Source organism: Haemorhous mexicanus, chromosome 8 (genome assembly GCF_027477595.1).
Source record: "Haemorhous mexicanus isolate bHaeMex1 chromosome 8, bHaeMex1.pri, whole genome shotgun sequence".
Classification (NCBI taxonomy): domain Eukaryota; kingdom Metazoa; phylum Chordata; class Aves; order Passeriformes; family Fringillidae; genus Haemorhous; species Haemorhous mexicanus.
The window spans coordinates 20,476,470-20,501,806 of record NC_082348.1 but is presented as its reverse complement, the minus strand read 5'-3'; the positions used below and the strand labels follow the sequence as shown (position 1 = coordinate 20,501,806).

Below are 25,337 nucleotides of genomic sequence, written 5' to 3'. Positions count from 1 at the left end.
CCTCATATTATGTATATCCTCATACAAAAACTGTATTAGCAGATGAAACTTTGTAACTGTAAAAATAACATTCCTTATACCACCATAAGCTACACAATTGTAACTGATGTCAGCAACTGGTATTTTTCTTCAGTGAATGCTGATGACATGGTCAGTAAGGTTCAAAGCTCTGTCTAAGGCTTAAGAAACTCACAGTAGCAACAAAAATAACACCAAAGGGAAAAAATTGTCCTTTTAACTAATACAAATCATTCAATGATTAAGAAACACATTCTTGTGCAAGAGGGATTGTGATGTTCAGTGTAAACAAAATTCCTCATACAGTCCTTTGGGTGTGAGCTCAACATGAACACTCGACCAGCTGAAATCCATGCAGGTTTCAACTAAGCACACACAATAACTGAGACAGTGCAATTTTAGTGCAGTAGTGCAATTTTAATTTAAAAGTTTTATCCTTTGCTCCATGGAGCTGTTTGGATGTATTCACTTTTAAAATGTTGCCTGTTGAATTTTAACAATGCTTGAATTATCCTTCATACATTTATTCTTCTTGGAAATGGAAATGAAAATATCATCAATTCTAGCACTAAAGACTATTTAGAATGTCTTGCATTCTAAATAATAACAAAAGCTACAAAGATTACATTAATCTTAATAATCCAATCCTATTTTTAGACAAGCTATTACATCCTAAAGCTTAGTAACATATTATTTAAATCTCACCCATAATCCAGCTGAATACTTGTAAAAGCAAATCTATGCTATATCCCTGGTCAGTCACACAAAACAAATGCTATTTCACTTGAGGATAAAACTCTCCTATTTTCTTTCTCAAACCATTCAGTTCCCCTATTCTGCATCCAGACCCATGCCTGAACTCAATGAGAGGAAGAACATAAGAAATAATTATTTTCTCAGTTCAACTAGTAAATCACACATATAAACCAAGGGGAAAAGTAATTTTCATTAGTCAAAAGAAAAAAAAAAACAAACCAAAAGTGTATCCCAAAGGTTTGAAATAACATTTTATTCAAATAGTAGATAAATGTTTTGTTCCACCTTCTACTGAATTTGGTCTTGAAATGTAATTTATAGATGTAAAATTGGAATGTTTCATTTGGGACAAGATAAAAACAAATAGTATAAGATGTTTTTCTCTTCTTCTTCATCATCATTTAGCTGATATTAATTTCTTTTTTCTATTTTTCCCAAAATAGCATTTTCCCAGAAATACATTACTAGTCCACATTTAAGCCACTTAGATAATGAGCTTAAACTGTGGGAAGAGAGTAATTATTTTCTTTTATTTCCTATATCATTTCCACAGCCACCATACACTGCATGGCCTTTTTTTTTTTCTGATTAATTCTCTAATATTTTTCCTGATTATTCTTCTCATAAGACAACATAAAGAACACAGCTTACAATTTCCAAAAGATATGAGGGCCCATCTTCAGAAAAAAACTACAGGTAGAGTAAACCAGAATTAGATACATAACTTTAAAGGAGGCATCTAATCCCATCCAGGCACAACTCATGCTCAGGGCACCAAAGTTCACCAGGAACAAAAGCACAGACTCCTGATATATAACGCAGGAATTTGGTATCACTCCCAAGGATGTCCCCTCTGTCACCTCCTGCATGAGGGTCCCACCCTGCCCTGGGATCAGTCCCTTTATGAGTCTGATACAGCAAACCCTGTGGGCAGTGCTGCCTGGGAAGGAGCTCAAGCAGCATTACCAGAAGAAGAAATAATTCAAGGCATGCCCTCAGAAAGCTCAGTTGTTCTTACTCCTCCAGGGCACCTCCGCATAAATGAAACCTTCTTCTATATCTGGGTATCTCTGGAGGGAGGGCTCATACAACTGCCTACACATGGTCTCTCATGAGGATATCTCAGTGGGTGTGGGCTGACATAAAAGGTATAATTTATGCCCAAACTTGTGTCACCACATCAGCCAAATTAAATGTCAAGGGAAACTTATTTCGAGGAGTCAGGGAAACATAGTTTGCTGGGAAACCTATGCATGCAAAGACAGACCTAAGTAATTGCATAAAGACTTGCCAGTATCAGATGGAATAATAAAGTTCCAGGCATGAGAGCAGTGAAAGCTGAGATAATGAGACCTATCTTGTTACCATACTGTCTGTAAATGAAAATAAAATTCAGGAAATTAAATTATATTCATAGGTGGCATTTAAAATCATCCTGAAGATTAACAGACAAGATATTTACAAAAGGCTTTTGAAAATATATTCCACAGGTAGTATGAAGTCTGGAAAGGCTTTCCTTATGAAAGACAGGAACAATTATCAAATCATCATACGCTTGTTTATTACCAGAAGTGTTCAAATTTTGTAAATCCAACATGACAGCAGTTTTTAAAGCTACATTCAATGACCTATTCACCCTGTCTTCAGATTTTTACCAATTTATAAACTCTATCATGCAACAGCTAAAATAACAGACAATTCCTACATCTAATCTGACAGCATGAGTAATAAAGACAGTATTTTTTTTCCAGTTGCTGACTGCCTCATACCCATGCAGTGGTGAAAATTAACACATTTTGACCTTTTCAGCCACTGCTATGGCCTAAAGCAAAGAAGACTGGTGACAAGAAACAGTTGGGGAGAGAAGAAAAGGAAGAAACAGAATCACACACTTGCCCTGCTGGGAAGGTGCTGTGAGGGAATGGTTTCTAAGGCCACTCACTGTAAGGTTTCGCAGTGTGTTTCTTTGCATGCTCAAATTAAGGCTTTATTTGTAGTTAGCTGCAGTTTGTCTCATAGGCTTTCATGAGTACAATAGGTTTTCTTCAACCCAGTGAACATAATTAGGTATATTTTTATATGCTAATGTTTAGAAAGGCAATTACTATAATTGTGATGCAAGCTATCTCTAAATTCCTGAAAAACACTTCTAGCATACACAAGATATACAAAATATGTCTTTGGTCTTTATGGTGAGTCCCTTCTCTTCTGCTGCTAACAGTGAAGAGCTAATACCTGTTTACAAACATTCCAGAATAAGCCAGGTACATGCAAAGAATATAGATGAGCCTTTGTTGCCCATGTTCACTGTGTAGCAAAACCCCAGGCACGCTAACAGGAAAGACACAGGACTGATGAAGGGAAGGCCCCCTGGGTATAAAGATTTCAACACAGGTTCTACAGCAAACACTCCCCCAAGGGCAGCAGTTCTGCAGTTGGCCAGTAAGGGCTGTGCAGTAAGGACCCAGGCAGTGATGGTCTGGAGCACTAGGAGCTCAGGCTTCTGATGCTTCCCCATACCATGGTGAATCTACAGATCCAAGGAATCTGTGGCCAGATACTAGGAATTAAGTGTCTTGTAACACTGGGGACAGTTTTGTAGACCTCAAAAGGTGCTTGGTTCAATACATAATCATTCTTTTTCCTTCTTTCTCCTCTGTTCACAATCTCAAACACAGTGTCCTTTTTTACCATTTCTACAGCCTCCTTTTCTGCCTACCCCTAAGTTTGAACAGAGAAGGTGACAAAGCAAAGCCTGCCTAACTTGGAAACTTGGGAGTAACACAAAATAATTAATTTCAGATATAGAAGTCCTAAGCCAAACATCAAGGTGACCTTTCCATGCATTTTTCAAAACCTTGTGTAATTATTTCATCAGATGCTCTTATTGTGACTATTGCCTGAGGTCTGCAAAACTCCTGTACTAGCTGTCAATACTTCTGCAATGGTTTCTCTTGGGGAATATATGCTGTAGCTTGACAATGTGAGCCAGCTTCTCTGTTTTCTTTTGACAATAAATAATTGATCACTGATGCTCTCAGTACAACTCTATTCTTCCTCTAAGTTGGCAGTGAACCACGTCCCTCATGAGCATTACTCACAAGGGCATGCCACTCCCGTGGTGCACTGTTTCTTCTCTTTTCTCCAGAACAATAAGGAGAGAAGCCCCTGAAAGAAGGAGCCCATGAAGATTGTTGGGCCTTCTTTTCACTCATCAAATCAAATGGAGACTGAAAAATCCAGACTTTTGCCTTTAGAGTTCATACTCTGGTCTTCGCTGAACTGATGGGTAAAATCTCAGGTCATCTGCCTGCTATCTGTTGTGTTATCCAACAAACAAGAGCCTAATGTTCTTACAGATTTCCACAAAAAAACCCACCCCAGACTGATTATCACACTGATAGTTGTTTTTCATCCCAGTCTTGTTACAAAGGGGAAAACAAACAGCACCCCTGCTTTTGCCCAATAGTATGTGCTGAGTCCCCCAGCAGACTGGCCTCATTCTGACTTCTTGGTATGCTTGCAAATTACCAAGTGTATTACTTCTAAGCAAGCTCAATCAGAAAATTTCCATACATTTCAGGTCAATGACACTTCACGGGCTATCACAAAAAGGACCTACTCCATGGCTGTTTAATACTAGATAAAAAAATCATTGTTTGAAGCTGGTGCTTCACTCTAGAACACCAAATATCCTGACTAGTGCTAAATATCTGCCTTTGTCATTAACAGAATATAAGCATTTGCTGTCATCAACAGCATAGGTAAGAGAACAGAACTGAGGTATTTCTGAAGGAAAGTATAAATACTTATTAGGAAAATATAATGCTACAATAGCAAAAATGTATTTTATTTTGTGGAAAAATAGAAAATAAGCCATGTGAAGATCTCACCACAACTTACTGAACAGAAATAGATTGTTGTGTATACGTCAGTCTATCAAGTCATTAAAATGTGATAGACAAGGTCTGAAATAGCAGAAGTGAAGCACTATTTAGTCATATTCAGATAAAATAAATACAGGAAACGCCTGTACCAAAATTGCTGAATCCTGATCCCAGAATAGGTACAGTTTATGTAACAGCAGATGAATCTGCATCTTTTCTATTTATTTACCTATTTACCATCTTCACAATATTTCTGCACAGCTCTAATCAACTACGCTTTATTTTACACCATCTCTTTATTTTGGAGACATGTATTTTCCTGTCACATTTTCACCTAAATCAATTTATCACGCTTTAAAAGCTCTGTGTGCAGAATTTGCTTTATCACAGCATCCCCTTGATATTTCATCAAGAAGAAAAATGCACCCTACTCTCTGAAATCATGCCAAATAGCAGACTTGGCTACCAGAAAGAAAGCTAAAGATAAGAATGCACTGCAAAAAATTTCATCCAAGGAAATTAGAGCATGAGCACTGATTAAGCAAATTACACAGCCTATTCTGCTCCATCTAATTTAAATATAGAAATGCCATCATTTCTCCAGTTCTGTCTCCAAGAGAAATCCACTCACGAAATGCACTCGGGTGGCGACAGGACTTGGCTGGGAGGGGTGGGAAAGATTGCATACACTTAGAAGAGGACAAAAAAACCGAATTAAGAACAAAGAATCCATCTGATTTATGTGTTTTATTTTACTTCAATTGTGAAAACATAGAGTAGATAATGTATTCACAGGAAAAAATACTGCTTTTAACATCAAGTTCAAGTTTTTGAAAGAAAAAGAGCTTTATACATTTCCATATTTACTTTTTCACTGTAATATCTTTAAAATCAAATGATAATGTCACCAACAGCGCTTCAAACTCAATATAAGATCATAAAATAAAGATGTGCTCTCCTTTCTTCCTCTTCCATTATCACATGTAGGAGAGAAGCATCAAATCACACCTAAGCTGGAATTTGCTGAACAATGCAGTGACAGAACAGAACCTCATTCCTCTTCAAACTGTTCTGCAATACTAAGAAATGTAAACCTGCATCTCTATTAGCAAAGCCAGCAAATACATCTCAAAAACAAAGAGCAGAACAACTAAGAAAAATGTGCTGTTTTAACATAATTTTTCTTACCACTACAGCCAAACTTTAAACTTACATTAACAGGACTTAGAAGATGAAGCCACATCTAGAATCATCTCTTGGGTCATGCACAAGAGGAAGAACAATTTTCTAACGTCCCAGGTACAAAATACTTCCGTTTTACCCTCAGACAGTCACACCGCTTATTTTCACATATATTATATTGAAATATTACAATGAGCAGAGAAACAAAGATGTGTTGTTTCAGATGATCTCAGTTTGCAAGACAGGCAACAGGAGACTCACAAATACAGGATGATGCTGATTTTGTTCAGTTCCTCACCTGGGCAGCTACAGGCTGCCTCCTGTGGTTTTTCTTCTATGTTGTGTGCACCCCTAACTGATCTTCAGCATTTTTCTGGAGCAGAGCTTCAGCTGAGACAAAAGTTCATATCTCAAAGAGAGATATGTGAAAAGTGCTTTGACATAATGGTAAATTCTGTAATTGTGGCAACATAAGCATCTTATGATATCTTCTGCTAAGATATCTTAGCCTCCAAAGCCAGCAAAAAGTAAGGATAGTGTGTACTTAGTAAGCTGGAAGTCAGTAAGAACCTCTAAACCAAGTTGTTCTTCCACCCTGAGAGCGCCACCTTGAAAACACGGAAGGCCTGATACATATGACCTACATATCTTTGCATGAATGTAATGAAACAGACTTCATCTGAAAAAATTGATGAGAAACTAGGTGTGTGCTGCTGAGATAGAGAAAAACTGGAAACCCCCTACTACAGGCTGTGCTCTGACAGTGGGCTGAAGTCACACTCTGTAGTAAAATTCTGTAAGGTCACTACAAGGACTCTGCAGTAGCTAAGTCTTAAAAATAGGTTTTAAGTGCAACTTAAATGACACATTGGCCTTATGATGACACTGTGCACAGAGGTGGCTTTATTCATGGTTATAAACAGTTTCTTTTCTTCCCTCCCATTACATATATTTTTAAAAGACGATTTCAAACAAATACAGAAAAAGCTGGTGAGCTGATCCGTGACTCTGCTTTTCATATTTATAACCTCTGAACACAGAAGTACGTTCACCTAGAAATTTGTTTTCATCTGGAAGGAAACTCTGGGTTAAATATTAATTCCTCTACAATCAATATAAACCTCTTAAGTAGTTTGGTGGGGTCAATCTAACACTGCTTTTGCTTCTCATAGAAACAAGCACACATCAACCTCCAATCCTCATCTAACATCAAAGGCTTCCTTTTCATGGATAATTCTCCAAACTGATTGTTTCTATTCAATTGTGGGTAACAATAATGAGGATATTTAATAAGTGTAAATAAGTAAACATACAATTTCCCTTATAACATTCATCTTTCTTCAAAGCTTTTTAAATATTATTGTGATTACTGTGTGAGATGCTTTAAAAGCAGTTTGTGCAGCTCACTCAGGAATACTGCAGAGAAATCAAAGCAAGTACAATAGAGAATGAGAGGGAAAAATGTAAAGACAAAGTAAACAATTATATTTCAGGAAGTATGATTGAACACAGGTGATTTCTTCCTGTGAAAAGCATGTATTCTGATAGAAAATCATTCACAGACTGATACCACTTAACAGGAACCCAAAATACCTAGGCCTCCAATGCACCCAGCAGTCCTTGCAGTGGCACTACTGGAATTACCTCATCAGAACAAACCTCTCAAGGGTCAAGTTACTCAAATCTGGAGTCCCCTTCATGCACACTGTATTATAATAAATGCAGGAGCTCACAATAATGTTTCAGCTATTTTGTAATACAGTGTTTAGTTACATTGTTTTACATCCACATTTACAGTCCAACATCTCATGGCTCTCAGATCTGAAGTTCCCTATAAAAGACCTCTTAACAGCCTGTTAAACATAACCTCTTTTTGTACAACAGCATCTTTTCTGAAGATTTCAAAATGTATTGGATGGGAATGACTGACTTTTATCACTGAAGTGACTTTTAAACTGAAGTGCAAATATTAGTAACAGTGGTTCAGCTGTGCCATAACATAAGGATTAAGTAAGCTGCATTAACAAACTGCAATGCAACAGCCTTATTCGGATGGGGCAGTTTTCAAGGTTTTTCCTACAGACTGAGATCAGTGCAAGTGATTTCCTCAAATCACAGACAATTTATTTTGCTGCGAGTGCTGCAGCTCTGACCTGGAGTCCTGCTGTGACTGTTTGTTGTACAACTTTTTCCTTAGGCAAAAAGTAAAGTAACAGTATTCCCTTCAGCTTAGCTCTAGAAACATTTTCAAACCTCATGACAAGAGGGGACAGTGAGGAATGGAGGCACAAAGGGATGGGAAAGGAGTAAGAAAGTCCCACTGGAAGTAAAATGTTAGAAAAGAAAGAAAAAGTAATAAGAAATAAGAAGGAAAGGAGTGAGAATGGGCGGAGGGGAGTGCAACATATGGCCTAAATAGACTCCTTCAACCCACTGGAGTTGTCACAGGGAATGAAGAGACTCCTTCAAGGAAGAGGGCACACTATGAAAAAGAGGACCAAAAAAAAATAGAGAATGTGATGCAGCTTACGGATATGTCTAATAAACAAACCCCCTCCTCCCTCCTTTTGCCACTGAAGAAGCAATGCACAGAGTGACAGAAACAACTGGGTGGGAAGAGACCTTTGAGATCTTCAAGCCCAACCTATGACCGAACACCACCTTGTCAACCAGACCATGGCACTAGGCACTACACCAAGCTTTCCTTAAATACCTCTAGGGAGAGTGACTCCATCGCTTCTCTGGGCAGCCTGTTCCAGTGTTCAATAACTTTTTTTTGTGAAGAATTTCTTCCTAATGTCCAACCTAAACATTCCCTGGTGCAGCTTAAGACTGTGTGTTCTTGTCCTAGCTGTTGATGTCTTAGAAACAGGTATACGATTCCACGATAGGCAGAAGATTGGCTCCTTAAATTTGGCTGGTTTTGAGATAGTTTAGGTTTAAAGATTATGCAGATTGAGATGAACAGCACACAAATCAACAAGTCTGTGCCAATTATACAATCATAAGCTTAATCTCTATTTTCCATAGTGAGGCATGCTAATGTTTGCAATATTTTTTATTATGTCACTCTGGGGTGAAAATTATAAAGCAAAATTAGAAGAAAATATACTATGGGAGTTTTAAAGGATTAAAACAGTAAACACTAGGCAGAGTCCAAACTGCTCTGTGATTCTGAAGAGTGACTTGGTTAAAGTAATGATGAAACATTCTCATAGAATAATTCAGTTGTGTAAAAAAAAAAAAAAAAAAATCCAAATTCTTCTAGTCACCATTTAAAAATTACTCAAATTCTGGATTTTTTTTTAATTGAGTTGGACATCAAGTATATTGCCTAGTTTTACTAGCTGACACTTCTGTGTGGGGAGGAATTTTGTATTAAAAAGCACTGTAAATATTTTATTAAATATTTAAGTATTGTAAATATTAAGTAAATAAAACTATTTAAATATTTTATTAAATAGTTGTATTATCTGCTTTTGTTTTCTATTTATTTTTTTTCTGAAGGGGTGTTTCCTTCACAGTACAATATATAACCACAAAAAAATGGCAAACTTGATCTTCATTCCTCATTATCAGTTTTTATCATACCTACCTACATTCTGTCATGTTATTCCTCATCAAGATTAGAGCAGCCCTTGAGATATGCAGTAGGGCACAGTAATGAAGATGCACTGTAGAATTTCTTAATTGAAAAAAATACTAAGGAAATTTTAAGGCTGAGCACATGACCAAAAAAGAAAAATAAAACAAGAACACCAGAAAAGCAGAGACACAAGATAAGGAAGGGTAAACTACAGAACTGAACTGAATAATAATCTTTCCAGAAAAAGAGAGTGTACAGAGAATAACATCAGTCTCCTCCTTTGTCAAATAGAGTCCTGAAATCAGCTTAACTGGGGGTCCAGCTTTGCTAAGTTCTACACACAAAATAAAAGGTCAGATCCTGTCTCCCTCCTCCCAAACAGAAATGTCAAGAGTGCAGCTAGGAGCAAGATAGAAACAGGCAAGTGACACAGCACAAAAGATGCAGAATGGCACAATTTAGTTAAACTCAAGATGAGAACGTTTCACCAGAGATTTTTCTTCATATAAAGCAAGTATGATCACATCAGAGCATGAGCTAACTGAGAACAGGAAGTTCACAGCTTTGGCATTCACTGTAGGACAGACATCCAAAGGCTGAAACAAAAATGCCTTGGGAAACTCTTTCCCATCTATTTATTACACTCTTGCACTGAAGCTGTACCACCACAAAGGGATGCAGCTAATAAAAAAAATTGAGCCAATCCTGTCCCAGACAGAGTTTGAACTAGATATAATCAGATTCAAAGAGACACAGCTGTTAAGTTTACATAGGACTACACAAATTATGATTATGATGATGAGGATGGTTGTAAACCTGTAAGAGAAAGAGAAAAGGGGTTGCTGAAGACTCACTAACAGACCTTTAAAGTTAGCCACATACTATGAGTGTAACAACACAGCAGTTCTCCAAGGAAATTTAGGAAGCATGTTCCCCATCAGAGGGGCAATGAGTAAAGCTGATTCTTGCACTAAGACAACTTCTGTCAAACTACTAAAAGACGTTCTGAGTGAAAAATTTGTGGCATTTAGGTTGTCATTCTGAAAGATCTGGCTTTTAGAAGTGTATTCTAAAATTTACATTTGGTTTTAAAAGTTATCTATTCAATAGACAACTTACTAGGAACTGACATAATTTTCTGAACTTTTATGTTTCCACTCCAATGGAGCAAACAGCCATTTCTTCTAGGTTTCCCCTTGTACATGGCTAAAAAGAATTTCATTAGCATACTGAAATCTCAACCTAACCACTAGATGGATAGATTTCATGAGGTCAGGGCATACAGTAATAGATCATCAATTTTGGCAGTAAAACATTGTTCTAATCCACTGTTTTGAATTGTTCACTTCTTATATACATTTGTGTTTCCTGCTCATACTTTATGGAATCATGTTTCATTTGGTTATTTAAAGGATGAACAAACATTATCAAACACATCAGGCAGGGCTGGGGAAGCCCCAACACCTGCTTCCCATGAGCCTTGGCAGTTCTTGTTCTGAACCAATTGGAAATGATGTATTACAAGGAATAATAGTTACACAAAGCAAACAGCAGTACTAGATAAATACACAGTAAAATAATGCTCATATATCAGGTTAGCTACAGCAATAGAGATGTAATTCAGGAGAGGTTTTCAGAGTGTATACTAGTAGCAGAAGGATGATGGTGGCCAGTAAAGCTGTTTCAAGCTACCAAAAGATGAAAGCCAAAAGTGACAAGACTTTGTACTCAACTGACAATCTTTGTTGGAGCAGCAGTCCCAGTAGACAATTTGATTGCCTTTTCTCTAACTTTCACAGGGCTGTTTTATCTAGCTCTCTTACTATAGCCCCTAAACAGTAAAAAGAACAGTGACACACATGCATACTAAGAACTCCTAAAAGTGGTTCTGTCTATAGTAGAAAATGCTCCTAAGAGCTTGACCCAAATCAACTCTGAATTTAGCAGTATGTTTTAGAAATTTCTGAAAGATAAAAGATGTATTCCCTTAAAACTATTATTCTCAGTGCCACATGTTAGGCTTTGCTTACTAATGAGAATTAGTTTGATTGATGTCTTCCTTTATTGTTCTCTTCTCATGCTTTGCAGCAGAATGGTCAAACCTCTGTAGCTATTGCATCTAGATGCCAGTCTTGTGGTGGCCCCTAGCCACACCTCCCAGGCCATACTCTCTTCCTGCATGGACAGGTGTCAGAGTTCAGTGTGCAGACACTGGAACGGCAGCACAAGATACTTGGCTATTAAGCAGCATAGTGGCCAAACAACTGCACCTCAGTACCTGACAGGAAAAAAACTGTAGGGAAAATAAAAAGAACCTGCACTCCATGGCCAGGTGGCCACTAGGGTTATCCACAAGGGGCTCTTCAACTTAATCTCTGTATTTAGTGTATCACCATGCTTATGAACACAGCCCAGCAGAATGCTACTGAATTAAGTGCTTAGTATTTGTAAAACGCTTCAAGATACATAGATTAAGGATCACATACACATAGTATTATTCTGACATTGCATTCCTTCAGGAACAGACAAATACCACTGTCCATAAGTGGGCTGGTATCCCTTTAAATCTAGATCATTAGAGCTCTCCCGAGATCCCCATCAGTGTACAAAGAACCACTCATTTGATTATTGTACAATACAAAACCCCCTACATATATCCACAATGATTATATATTCAGTACAATCCCTTTAATGTCAGCACATCAAATGTGTTTCCGTTGAGATTTTGCATTCATTTTCACATTCAAGTGAGTTTTGTTTTGCTTTCTCATCTCCTATACTTGATCTCTCTCTTTAAACTTGGCATTTCTAGCAACCTCTCCCTGCTAGGTCTTAAAAGTAGATTCTTTTCTCTGCTCAATAAGCAAGAGAAGGGTATATAATTTCCTACTTTATGTACAACATCTGGCACTATAGAAAGAACCAGTGCAAGTCTTACAAAGGCAGCAGAAAAAAATAGCTGAGAATCCTCCTGTATGAAAAAAAACTCAGCAGCACTGGCTGTAACACCTATTAAATATTATATGAAAGGTTAGTAGACTTCCTGGCAGAGCATAGTAAAGTATGTGGGATTTGACTGCTGTATCTCAACAGAGCACTGAGAGAGGGCATTTTGTCAAACATTAATATGAATCTCAATCTGCTTTTCCCTACATTAAATAAAAAAATGTCAAGATAAATATGGCAGAAGTCTATATTTCCACACATTAATATTTTGGGTGATAGCCTAGACAAAGCATCTGGAACAAAATAACCTTCCCTATTTAACCAGCAAGTGAGCTGAAGGTACAAAATTTCCCAAAGCACAAGAATGACTTAACCACGCTGCATTTAGAGCAATAACTTAGGCACTGCAGAAACTACACTGCAATGGTGTCCAGTGAACCCAGGAACATAATTTAAAGATATTAAGCATTCAGAAACAGTTACCTAAGTGCTGTGCCTCTTAAGAATCCCACTAGAAGCATATGACAACTTGGGGCTACCATGTGAGGTTAAGACCTATCTTTACCAACACTCCAACTCCAATTAGAGGGTGATTAAATGAAGATGACCTCCTATTTCAACACAGTCCTAAAACATAGAACCATGATGGTGAAGTTCACCTTTGCAATGACAGCACATGGCAAGGCCAAGCAAATGCCAACTGGGACAGTGCCAGGAGTGATCTTACAGTAGCATTAGAAGCTTCATTTAGTTGTCCAAGGTATTTCACTCAGTTGTCCAAGCAGAAAGCAGACTGGTCGAACATCAGCCCAGTGAGGCAAGAAGAAAACTTGTTTTCCTGATTACACACTGGTAGACAGCCCTTCCTCATGGACTGTGAAGAACAAAAGTAAGATCAGAAGGCATTTGTCTTCCAGTGATTTTTTAATTGCTTGAACTTTTCCTGTTAATAAAGCAATGTTGCTTTCAAAACCTTTTCATAAAATTCTAGCTCTTCAGTCATTTGTTACCACTCATGTGTCACATGTTCCTTAAGGATGCAAGGCCTTCAAGAGGAGCCTGGGAAGGAAGAATCTGAGATACTGCCAGTGTCTGAAGCCAGAACTAATCAGTCCATGGAGCCTTGATAATTGTCAGGTTGTTTTACAGCCCATCTGCTAAAGCACTGCCTAAATAGGAATCAAATACCTACAAAAGCCTGTCCAACATGTTTGTGGAAATAATAGCCAAAATTAACTTGGAATGTTGCCATGCACTTACATAAGGTCAGGGCTTGATGTGGTTACTTGTCGGTACTGATATTTATTCAAGTGAAATAAAGTGCTATTCATGAGCTAAAAGCCAACCCAATGTTTTATTCAGAGTTAAAATGCTTTTTCCAAAGAGGATGGCTTTTCCAAAGCAGTAAGTGCTGGGCCAGTTCTGTTTTGTTTTATGTCAATGGCAGCTTCTGAAACAGCAGCTATAACTTCAACCATTATGCTGGGCTATTCAGGGCAACTCCAGTCCGGCAAGCCAGCACTGTCTCCCAAGGACAGGAGTATGGCTAAGGGTGAGCAAGCTGGCACCTTGGGTGCAAAGGTAACTAGAGACAGAAAAGGTTCTCCTGGCCTATGGGAAACCACCAAAGAAAAACTGGGAGGAATTTCAATTACTATTGCATTATAACTAAAAAACTTCTTGTCCAGTAGCCTCACAGGGACTGTATATTCATCAAAGGCCTCCATTCTGTCCAAATCCAGCACAACATACCTGGAGTAGCAAGCAGTAACACTTTGGTTAGATCAATAATTTAATCTAGCATGTGCATTTTTTTAAATACATTCTTACTGAGCTATTGCTATTGTTCCACAACATTACAATTTAAATTACAAGGGTACATGACACATACAGCTGATATTGAGCACCAACTGTTAATGTTAACGAGGAACTATTGCATATGTCTCATTACTGGGCCATATGACCAGCCCTATACATTTCCAGAAGAACAATGACAACAAAGACAATGACAACCAGCCCAAGGGGCACTGCTATGCAACAGTAAGAACTGGCCAGATTCAAAACACTTTTTTGATGTATTTTCCAAAATTTATCTTGCAAATCACTGAAAAACCAAGTCCTTCCCTTCTGTGTCTTTTTAAGATGTGACAGAAATCCCCAATATTAGTAGAACCAAAGCTACTACTTAAAATCAGGAAGTCCTGAGAGAGTAGAGGAATTAACCCACAGACTTTCATGTTAGCTATAGAAGTCATTGCAGCTTCACCTTTTTCTAACCTTGAAATTATAAATAAAAGTTGTAACAAAGCATTTTAAAATGTTTTTTTTCTCCCTAACATTGCAATTCCTACTTCAACAACCATCTCACATGCTAAGCTTTCATTAGGTACAACTCTATCTAATGTACTTCTCAAGGAGTTCAAGTCAGTAATGGATGTAGTTATTCAACACCACCCTCTTAGATCCTTTTTCCTCCCTCCTGTAGTCAATCTTCATCAGCACCTAATTACCTGTATTCCCAGCTTTACAACTTTGTAGCAGACACTGATGATACTGAGTGGCAACACACGATATTAGTCTGTTTAGACCTCTTTTCTTAGCATTCCCTTTCTGAAGAACCAGCACAAATCCCGATTACATTCAAGCCTTCACACCTTCCCAATTCAGCCCATGGCTATTGGCCATGGTTCCACAAGACAAAACATTCCACACAACAATGGCCTAAGCCCTGCCAGCCACTGGCTCCCAGTCCTGTGCCCAACATGTCATCTTCTTGGCCAGGTCTGCAAAGGTTGGGATGGGGACCCTACTGTGAACTGGGATCAGTGAACAGATTTGGGTCTTTTAGAAACTGCCCCACAGCCAAAAAAGAACAGCCAGAAAGGGACATGGCAAGTGTTGAGACAATTTGCCTCTGCCCTGTAACATGAGAAACTATCTACACTTTCCTGCAGTAGACCAGTTAGACATTTATAAAAGCAACCAAAGCATACTACAAACCCAGATATCTCTTTTCTACCAAGTTTCCTAGTTTAAAAAGAGTCCTTGGGAGACAACAACAGCCCTTCGGTCTTTATTCTTTCATTTTACAATATTTTCTGCTGTTCTGTTTCTAATAAAAAGTCAGCACACAACTACCGAGACAAAAAACTAGTGAAAGACCTTCACAGGAGCCCCACACTGACACAAAAGACACAGTCAAAGGCTGCTTCTGGAGGCCTCTTGAGAATTATCTTAATTTTCATGAGCTGTAACATTGGATCACACTACTTACAGAGGCAAAGGTAGCAATATCAAAATCATACACACCAAACGGAACAGTCTCTTCTCTTTACAAAGCTCTTTCAAGACTTTCAAACTCCAAAGCAAAATTAAACAGATCCAAGCTGTGCTTCTTTCCATTTTCTGATACCCTACTCCATGGTATTTTCTGCAGCAGACTGATAAGTATGTAGGTAACTGTACTGTACTGAGTCTACCCATTGCTTTCCCTCTCCATATGGACTGTCCTAGAGTATCCTGTAGAGCATATAGTAATATCTAAATATTAGACTGTCTTTCTGATCCATCAGAGTATAGAAATGGACAGGCATTGGGTCTCAAAATCTTTCTGAGAGCAGATTTCATCAGCAGCCATTCACTGGAATTTAAAAAGAACGCAGCTAACAAACAGAGGCAGGCAAAAAGAACAGTGCAGCAGCAGCATGGGTCACAGGTACAACCACCACTGAGTGACCATAAATCCAGCCTCCTGGTTTTGATACAGAGCTGTCCAAGTGAGGACCTGGAGTTTTATTCCACGATTTAGAGCATGTCCTCTTATTTATTTCCAGAGAAGAAATTTAAAAGGAATCTGTGGATGCACGTACGGATTTAGTCATCTTCAGACTATCTCTAAGGATAAAGTGGTAATGAATGCATCTAAAAATCATCTAACTCCTTGTCCTCCCCTGCAACTCCCCCTGAAGCACTAACTGAATAATTTGCCAATTAAAAACTAGACAGTACACACATTTGCCAGCCATTCATTTGTAAAAAGACACAGGCCACCCATTTTAATGCTGCAGTCAAGTTTTAATCAAATATTAATCTTCAGAGGTCTTTGAAGGGAGGAGATATGCTCTCTTTGACAAGCCAATTCTTAAAATAACTTTTTTTGCTTTAGCAGTTAACAGGTCAAACGAGAATGCAGCAGGCAAGTCATGGACTAAACAGCACTTTCAACAAAAAGGACTCAGCAACACCAAGCAAGTGTCAGAAAGCACAAGCTGAGGGGGATGGGACAGTAAGCAGGACATGCATTAACTTTTTAAGTTTGCCATTGTCCAATTGTTTTTTGATATTGTGCATGACAGCGCAGGTCATCCACTGGAGCAGGAACCTTCAGACTAGGGGCTGCAATAGCTCAATGCCTCCTTGAAGCCGAAGTTCCATGAGGAAATGTGACTTGATCTAATTTTGGAATCTGGAAAAAAGACAAACACCAGGAAGGAAGTTTAAAAAAAAAGTTTAAGTCCTTTCAAAGAAAGAGGAAACTCAAACCAGATAAATTCAAATAGCAGTAAGTCACCATCAAACTGCTGTGATGTCTCTTTGAGAACAGCACATAAGAATTGCTTGTACCTCTCTGAAATATTTGAGACAGGGAACAGGAAGTCACTACAATCTTTGGATGGGTTTAGCCCATGGTTTCCATTTGTCGCTGTATGTACTGGTAGTTCAGACCTTCACTTGTGTACAACACACAGAGAGCTCCACACTTTCCATTTCAGACACTCCTATCTATAGAATAACCTTTGTAACAGAAGGATGGGATACTCCAGACCCCACAGATGATAGGAGATCCGTCAAGAAAAAAGATTCTTAACAGAGGAAACTACTTCCAGCTTTCTGAGATAAAGAGATAAACTCCTAACTCCACGTGAATTCTTTAGTACTGTGCATGCACTGTCACTGAGAACAAACATAATTGAATGGAAAAGAATTCCAGCAAGTCCTTTTAAAAGAAAGAACATTGGCTTTAGGCTCTACTCCCACTATGGGTATGAAATAGGCACAAGGGTCAATGAGATTTAACATACACGTAGAGGGAAAAATCCATATACCGATCTTCTACCATATTGCCATAACAGAACTTCAAGTACAACTTCTCCTACAAATATATTCTATAAACTTCAAACCTTTTATTACACCCAAAGACAGTCTATGCTCTTTTGCTTTAATATGTTTCAACATTCCTGTGATCAATACTGAATTCAGAAAGTAAACAGGGTCCAGCTGGGTAAATAATGAGAACAAACACACCTTAGGAAGTGGTTATTTATGCTAAATCAACCCTCAAATAACATTATTTCTTGTTTCTTGGAATCAATGTAGTGCTGAAATTTCATATTTCAGCAATACAACTCCATGTCTTCACCACAAGAGCTAATTATAGAGTTCAGCTGCTGCTGCTTCTTCTCTAAGTAATTTAGCAGTATTCTCATACAGGCTACGAGTGTTGTCAACTCACCTATATTTTCAGCTGAGTAAAGTATCTCACCCTTCCCGACTGGGGTGCCTTGCAGTGCTGCTGTATGGCCTTTCAGGAAAGCAGTAGTGAAGCCCATCAGTAGTCATAGTTCTGCACTGCCAAACTTCTGTGAAACCATGGTGCAGTCAGCCTGTTAATATTCCCTCTGACATGTGCATGTCAGTGCTAAATCTCTGCATCTGTAAAACACTTCAGGATCCCTGACAAAGAAGGACTCTATGCAAAAGGTCAGAGGAATAACTTTCTTCTTGAGAAAAACATTTTAAGATAATTTAAACAGACATGCAAGTCTAGCAATCCGGAAATTCTCACAGCTGCTGTTTGCTACCTAAATTCTGTGCTGCTTAGAGTCATGTGTGTTCACATGATCTGCTAAGCTGGGTGATGGGGGCTGGCTCTTGCTCCTGAACTTTTTCCTCCTGCACTTTACAATCAGTCCAGCAATGCTTTCATTGTGCAGTACTGAGTACATGACATGCATGTAAACAGCATATGATAGAAGTTGGTTAATATTGCTTTATATTATATAGTTGGTTTATGTTCTTCTAAATTATAACTGTTCTGTCCTTTATTAGCATTTCTTCAAGAATTGAAATAAACTCATTAAAATTTCAGGACTTTTTTCTTTTCAAAACCAACCCAAAAACTAGATCTTTAGTTTTGGTCCTCAGAATTTAGACAGCACTTTGCCTTATATGGCAACCACAGAGTAAGGGAACCATATATTCAATTTTCATTTTCTCTAGATATGAAAATAGGTATACTGATTATCTTTAGGGAGTATCCATATGAACTTTACTTTCCCAGGATTCAATATACAAAGCATACCTCATAAAGGCTATAGTGTTTTCGAAAGCTATTTAAAGGCTTCCTGTGAGTAGCAAGCGAAACATTAACTCTCTGGAAAGACATGAAGCTTACAAGCTGAAAACTCTGATGAACACTTCAGTGATAAGCATTTAGAAATATAAGTAATCATTACAAAAATTACATAACTCATCAAAGTCCACAGGTCAGCCAGCTTCCTGTTTCTGTGTAACAGGAACAGTGGCATCAGCACAGGGCATTACAGGAGAATTAATGACTAGCTGTAATTAATGGCCCTGGGCTGTGCCTGAGGCAATCAACTCCTCCCATCTACTCAGTAATCCCAGGAGATCCTCTAGTCTCCTTTGGAACACTAACATCTAGTTTTCAATAAAATTCATTCTACATCAAATTTTTTTGCTTACATTATTTGGAGGACTTTATGTACATGTACAAATAAAAATACAGTCAATTAGGGAGAGCATATTGGAGTGAAAAGCAGGACCAGTGCCTTCAAGACTGAGTTCAATGGGAACAAATGTTCCCAGATAATAAAGAATACAAGTGGGCTTGTATTTCTGATCACTTGCTCTCTATATCTGAAGTGAGAGCTGTACTGCAGCAACAGCTTCCTGTTACTCTTGCAGTGTTTCTGTTCTTTCAGAAAGTCTGTTCTTCACCCCTGCTCAACCGCCTTGTTTTGCAACACCTCACTCCACTACCACTACTCTCATAACTGCTGTAAAAATGGAACAGAACCTTTTGGATAGGTGCTAGGCACTTTAAAATAATTGGTTATAATGCATGCACAACAAGGATAATAATCATTTTAGTCACCACTGCCATGAGGTTATTAGCACGCTACAGATCTTAATTTAAAGTTAAAAAAAAACAGCGATATGTCATGTATTATTTTATTCTCTGCTACAGTCTCTCTTCAGTTACTTTTTTTAACCCACACCCACAAACTCCCTTTACAAACATTCACTGACTGCCTCTTGGCATAGACAGCAAACACATTACAGGCTTTGAACAAAAAAAGAATTGACCGTTCTTCTCAGGTGCACTCTGTAAAACTGCAACAGAGCCTTCAAATCTGGATCCTGGATATTCTCCTCCCTAGAAAAGCCTTGCACTGAAGAATAACCCATTTGACTGAGATAAAATCTAGAATAATGCCATGCACTACAGAAGAAATTCTTGACATAACTAGCAATGCATGAAACTGAGGTATCTCTGACTGCTGAGCACCACATACGAAGTGTCAGCAAGCTCAGCTCCACACATATTCAAATACTCTCTACTAGCAGCCTACCAATAAATTAACAACCAGCCATACTCTCATCACATATTATAAAAAATTTTGTCTCATGTGTGTTTAAGCTTTCAGCTTGTTTGGATGTCAAACACTTTTGGTCAAATGTTCCATCAAATGCATGCAAGGGCTGTCCCAGTGAAGTCTGTCTGGTCTGTGCACATAATTTAATTGAAAAGGACAAAGCTCTGACTCCTGCAGCCAAATGATGAAAATTTTCATTATTACATTTATTTTTTTTAAAGACATTGAAAAATCTAACTGGTGTTTGTGTGTTCCTTCACAACACAGATCCAGTGCCACAACATGGTACTGGCTGTAACATTTTATGAATTATATACCAACACTGCAAAAGTAGTATGAGGCATGGACCAGACATATTTGCTACCTTGTTGTTTCAGAATTGTCCACAGATTACTTTAATATTAAAGCATATCCATACCACAACCCTCTTCACTGTAAAATGGAACTGGCAATTTTATCATCACTTATCATGCCCTGGGGAAAATTATGCATTTGTGTACAATATCAGTTTTCCATAGCCTTTCACTATCTGCAGACTTTTTTTTTAGTGATGGTGGTGCTACTGAGATGGTTAACCAACTTTCCCTCAAAAACAGATAAAAACTAAAATGACAGAATTTCTGGCAGACAAAGCAAAGTAGGAAATGCAGTTCCTGATATAAAACAGCCCACTCTATCTCATCTGAGAAAAGGCTTACTGCCTGGGTATTTCTCGAGTGAAAAATTGCCAGGGTTTAAAACAACTGAAGCTTTCCTGTTATGAGAATTTTGCACTTTACACATCATGATAAATCCTGACTAAAATATGAGTCAGTCTTTCAAACCATTCCTTTCCTTCGGTGAGGTTGGATTTACAGTTCAGTGAGTGGACTTGGATTACAGGGTCCTTTTTCACTTGAAGAGACTGAGAATATTTGTATATATTGCATGAGCAGCATTCAAGCACTGAACAAAATATATGGGAAATGTCTTCCTAAAGAAATTACTCAGTCCCTCAAGAATTTTCCTTCTATTATCCCTCACACCTTTCTTTCTCCTTCCTTCCTTCCTCCCACCACTCATCATCTGTCCCAGGAATATCATGCCAGGTTATTCAATGGCCTTGTTATCATAGGAAGTTATTGTACATTGGTATGCTGAGAAATGGGGTTTGTATGGTTTGTGGTGAAAAGTGCAACCTGATTCTTCATCCCTTCTGCTGCAGGTTCAACTGGAGTCATTGAGGAAAGAGAAAAGTGAGATAGAAACTTGGACTTTTAAAAAAAGATCACTGTCAGCCCAGTACTGTTGACTGGGAACAAGCACCCCATACTACTTTGCCTGCTGAAGCTGGAAGCTAATTGGGACACAGTCCAAGTGTAATATGAGAAGTCACATTATAACTTCTCCCATGGCCTTAATCTCTGTCACTGATGGTAAAGGTGAATTCTACATTTTATTGCTCACTTTTCCTTTCAGTGATTGCTCCCTCCATCTTGTAGCTATTTGTTTAGATTTTTAGTGCATAAAAATCCTGGCATTGCCACTATGGGCTCTGAGCCATCTGAGCAATCTTCTTTAAATACACTAACACATCATCCATATGGTTATCCAATATGTAACTATTTACTTTCCAGAATAATCAAAGAGGCAATAAAAACTGTTAAAAGCTTCACAAAACTTCACAAAATACTGACACCCTAATTAGGAGTCTATGATTTTCACTGAATGGCAGAGCTTTAGGCATGAGCCTGAATGATCCCCTTTTTGAACACACCATTATTATATGCATTTCTTTAAAAAGACTGAAAGATCAGATGAGTGGCTGTCCTTAGGAGCTACCTGTTTGAGATCAATGTAGTGTGTGGCCCAGTAGTCTGATAACATGCAGTTCACTATGCTCTGGAAGATATCCACTTCATAGACAACATTTAGAAAGGCTGGAAAGACTATCTGAAAACTAGAAGGAGAGATACCAAGAAAACTTCTTTCAAGTGTGATCTTCCTCAGTAGCTTATTTTTTAATGGTTTTCAACAGAGGTTCCAAAATTTCATAGAGAACCCATTCAAGGTATAGTTTGTTTTTCATAAAAGCTGTAAGTGGTACTATTTCTTTTAGAGTCAATTTACAGAGAATTTTTTTCCCCTTTCAGAGATTCCCCGTTTCCCTAGAAGACAATGATATTTGGATGAGAGATCACTTTTTTGAGACAGCTACAAATGTATTCTCCTCACAGCATGTGCTACACTGTCTGAGGTGAAAGTCACTTATCATAACCTTCTAAGCATACTTCTGGCAGCACCTGATGCTGTTGATCAGGGCTGCTTTATACACTGCAGCTTGTGAGCTAACATTTTATGCCAGAAGTCAGTTGTGAGTATTCCAGATGCAATTCAGGAGATGGATTAGTGATTATTGAACTTGTGGAATAAATCAATGAGCTCTTAGGCCTGCATGCATATAGTGAGATGGAAGCTTTTTACGCATGCTTTAAAGGCCTACAGTTCTTAGGTCTCTCGGGATACTTGCAAAATGGTGCCTCTTTTTTTATCAGAAGTGACTAAACCAAAAAGGACTAGGAGGAGCAGGAGGATGGAAAGCCATGTCATTCCTTTTCCTGGTCAGCAGATTTCATAAGCTTTGGGATGGGGACACAACACTGCACCAAAACAGAAGCTGACTCTCTCCGCTATCATGGTACTTGAAGGGCCTCTTCTTGGGGCAATACAGTTTCCTTTTGCCACCAATAGAGATAACAGGGGTCAGACTTTCAACCTCAAGTGGAAGATGTACTGTTCTGTAGAGAGAAAATGGAGAACTTATATTCAACCCCTAGTCTGAGCCCCCTGTGCATGTTTCCCAGGACAGCCTGCTGTTTGTGTGTCATGCCACTACGACTCATGCTGCTTTAAGGTTTCAGGCCCTGCCTTGGCAACTTTGGTTGGCAGGAGATTTTCCACAGAACTCAAATGTAACTAGAATATTTTTATGTTGCTTTCCCGAAATATCATAAGTAGAAGCAAATTCAGTATGCTGAAATTGGCATCAGGAGCCCCCTGCAGCTCTGAAAGTGCAGGTATTAGTGTCCATTAGCACATTTTAAAGCACAAGAAACTACTTAGCATAAATTGACTAAAACTGAAGGTGAAAATGAAGACATTGTGGGAGTCTAGTGAAAGAGCTTTACAAATAACAGTGAAACAAGGTAACAGACTGACAAACACAGAATTTCACTCTGGAGGAGAAGGGTGAGCCTTGTCTTGTCAAATGGAAAGTTCATCACAACCATATTCAGCCCACAATAGACACAAGGGAAGCTACTTGTTTCATTATCTTTGTAAACCCGAAAAATCCTCTGCTGTTCCAATGAACACAGATGACAGAAAAAAAAGGATGTCTTTATTTCACCAACTGAAGCCCAGCTCCATTAAATGGAGCCAGACTGATTATATTACTCTGTCACATGTGTAAAGAGAGTATTTCAAAGAACAAAACATAGGAATCTCTGCCATGGAGATGACAACTTAAGACCACATTGGGTACATTAGAACAGACATAACAAGATCAAAGAAATCACCATTCCTCTTTGCTTCCTGTTGCTGTACAGCTTTCCTCTCTTTTTGAGTTTATTATTTTCTAAGTCAGACTGCTAAAGCTGTGAGTTCCTAATGGCATCTCTGCTTCAGGAGTTAAGTACATCTGAGGGCCTGTGTGATCATCCATATGCACATTTGTACAAAAATAAACTCACTACTTGGTCCATGTTTCATCTGCCAGTTGGCTAGGTTGGTTATTTATTCTGCTGGGAAGAATGAGCACCCTTTTTGCAATACAGCTTTACCTTCCCTCTTCTCTATTTCCATCCATCAGTCCTGTAGGAAAGTTGCAACTACTAATAGGTAAACTTTTTGTTTTGGATAAGACCTAAAAAGAAATACCTGTGTTACAAAATCTGAAACTGGCCCATACTCTGAATATTTGAGGTCTGTAAAGGGGATAACAGCCACAAAACTATCCCTACATTTTTCAATTGCCACAAAAATAAACCGTTTGTAGACACACTCATACAGGCTGTTTCTAAGCCTCCTGCTACTGTATTTGGCCACAGTTACAATGCTGTAAAATAAATAGATGTTGCTCTGTATCTTTATACCTACTTTCTCAAGGTCCTATCACTGAAGTGCCCTTCACACCTCTTTTTTACATATTTTATAAATTTGTTTGTTTAAAGCCACTTTCTTTCCCTAGAAGCAAGTAAATAAATATAGAAATATTAGTGGGTTTTCATAAATGCTTCCAAATTTCCCTTGCTTTCAGACTGCACAGCAAGACCTGCTTTGGGTTTCCCTGCCTTTTTGCCTAAAGCCATGAGAGACAGCCTGAGATTCCACATCAATAGCTTTTACTACACATTTTCTTCCCTTAAAGCAAAGCATCACCTTAACATCTGAACAGTAAAATTCCACCTTTCCTTTTTATTTTCCCATGCATTATTTAAACATGCTGCTCTGAATTCTACAATTAGGATATTCCCAGGTAGTTACAATCAAAATCTTTAAAGTCTGATACAGCAGGAAATGTGTGCTCTCCAGGATAGTTTCACACATTTGTTTGCTGTACAGTAGCCTCAATTTAAATATGATAATCTAATTTAGTAAAAATGAACTGAAATCAGATTTACTGCAAAAACTTTTAAAATTTAATTTTCAGACTAGCAATCAATGCTTATTCAGTTTTCATCTTATTCCTGCCTTCTCTTTTTGCAGATGCTTAAATGACACTAAATTAAACAATTGCACACATTTTTAAAAATGTAGGAAAATTACCATCTGCGCTAATGAATAAAAAGGTCCAGATAAATCAGTCTTTATGAGCAGTTTTCTTAACAAAAAAAAAAATTATTGAAAGCAAAAAATTCTCACAGTAAAAAAAAAATTAAGATCATTTTGAAACATAAGATGGCAGAAATTATAAAGGGAGATCTCACTATCATCTCATTCAAAACCTTACTCAATTCCCAAAATATGACTTCCAGGATTAAATATTAAAATATCTTCAAAGAAAGAACTATGTTGAGATGCACAGCAATAAGCCCATTACTATTCACAGGCATAAACAGAATCCAAGTATTATCTGCTTAGTATTACACTCCATTACATTTTCCTTAAATCTATGCAAAATAAAAATATACTCTTGTAAACAACAAGAATTGCAACAGAAGGAAGCAAGCAAAAAAATCTTAAACTTACATTGATGTGTTACTATAGGTCGTGCACAGCAAGTAGCCCTAAGGATACATTTTA

At 38.0% G+C, this 25,337-nt stretch overlaps 1 protein-coding gene and 1 long non-coding RNA gene across 6 annotated transcripts in view; both read right to left on the bottom strand.

Moving 5' to 3' along the window:
- The window catches only part of RAPGEF4 (Rap guanine nucleotide exchange factor 4), a 143,247-nt gene that overhangs the window by 76,144 nt on the left and 41,766 nt on the right, over positions 1-25,337 (bottom strand). The gene's annotated exons all lie outside the window — the stretch shown is intronic.
- Positions 16,429-18,248, bottom strand: LOC132330581 (uncharacterized). The gene is made up of 2 exons (XR_009487352.1): positions 17,888-18,248; positions 16,429-16,840 (listed from the first exon to the last, which is right to left on the bottom strand). It is a non-coding gene; the product is annotated as an uncharacterized LOC132330581 (long non-coding RNA).